Genomic DNA, 1,818 nt, shown 5'->3' on the forward strand with positions numbered 1-1,818 from the left:
AATTCTTTATTTCTTTTTGCTTTCGTTTTTTTACCCGAGGAAAAACATCAGTTTATACGGATGAGGACAAACGCTTCTTCAGGGAGGTAAAAGAATTGTGTTCTCTATTTCTCTATTTTTTTTCTTGTTCAATATTCAATATTTTCTACTCAGTATTTTTCAATGAGAACTCGATGTATATTCTAGAATAACTTCATAAAGACTAAGGAAGATCCTACGAGATCATCAAATGGGCGCTCTCCATAATCGGCCAATAAGAATATCTCATTAAATATTTTTATCATACCACATGCAGCCCTTACTTGCATACATTTACCGTAGCTTTCCATAACATCGATATAAGAAGAGAGAGAATAGTAGGGTCATTTCTCCTTCCCTTGGGTGGTGGTAATGTAATAGCATATTATTCAGTTTAATATGCAATGATTCATACGAACATGAACGCGACGACGCACGCATCTGACAGTCAATCGCACTTTAGCGTACACTCCGGAAAAGTTTTAAAATTCATGCACAAAAGCAGCAGAAAAGCAGCAGAGAAACCTGCAGAGAAATGCAGTGCTAAATATTTTTAAATGTACAAAGCAATTTGCAGCGTATCTGTGTGCACTCATGTTTTACAAGAAATCAACAAGTGCATAAAATGCATAAATAACAATAAATATGAAAATAATACAATATAATATTTCAAATACGAAGGTATATTTGAAGAACTGAAGAGTTATGTGTTCTAGAAACCATAGTAAGAACATATAATTTTTTGCCAATTAATGAAAGAAATATCACGATTTTTGTGTTACATTAATGTTTTATATTAATAATTTTATATATTGGTATAAAAGTATATATTAAAAAAATATTTGCTACGTATATATTAATATATATTTATATGTACATATTATATTAGGTTTTAATTTTTCTAATTAAAAAAGTTGATCTTTATTTGATCACTTGGTTTGTTACTTCAGGCGACTATCACTTAAGAAATTAGTTACACAATGCATATTAATGACTGATTTTTTTTATTGCCAATTATAGTACCGATGAATACGATCTCGAAACCTTCATAATCTATAACAATGTTAATACTATCAGTGATAAAGAAAAATGTATATGCATTATTACTAGATATATTGTTGTTGTATTTTAGAAGTGACATAAGTCAGAAATGTGATTTCGAATTATTATAAATGAGTTCAGTAAATATTATGCTATTATTAATTAAGTATAATCTATAACTTGATTTTATTTTAAAAATTATCAAAATCGTCATAATTTAAAAAGAGTAAATTTTGAAAAGTTGTGAAAACAATTACAACAATAAAAAATTATATAAAATATAATTTAATATAAAAAAAATTGAACAATTAAGAATATATACTCTTTTTGTTGATATGATTGATTTAATTAGTTATCTAATAATTTTCTGTCAAGTTAAAAAATATTTTTTTTTGGAAATCTTAATTTATCGAGTCGTGTTACTTTTGAAGTAAGAAAGCAATAAGTCTATACATATAAGATATTTATATAACAAAAAAGTTTTTATCTCTTTCTAAACAATAAAAATATTATTCGCTAATAGATGACAAAAATATGGATAATTATGTTATTGTATATAAAAAGTTAAGATATATATTTTTTCTTTAATTGTTATATACCTACATATATCTTACATTTGTAAAGCACTCAAAGAAAAGGACTGTCATCTTGCTCGCCATAAGCTTTAATTGTCTTTGAGATTAACACTTGCTATATTATATTTTTTTAAATAATATAGCGTTATTCTTTTGTAATGAGAAATGTATATATATATATATA

Source organism: Trachymyrmex septentrionalis, unplaced genomic scaffold (assembly GCF_001594115.1).
Source record: "Trachymyrmex septentrionalis isolate Tsep2-gDNA-1 unplaced genomic scaffold, Tsep1.0 scaffold60, whole genome shotgun sequence".
Lineage (NCBI taxonomy): Eukaryota > Metazoa > Arthropoda > Insecta > Hymenoptera > Formicidae > Trachymyrmex > Trachymyrmex septentrionalis.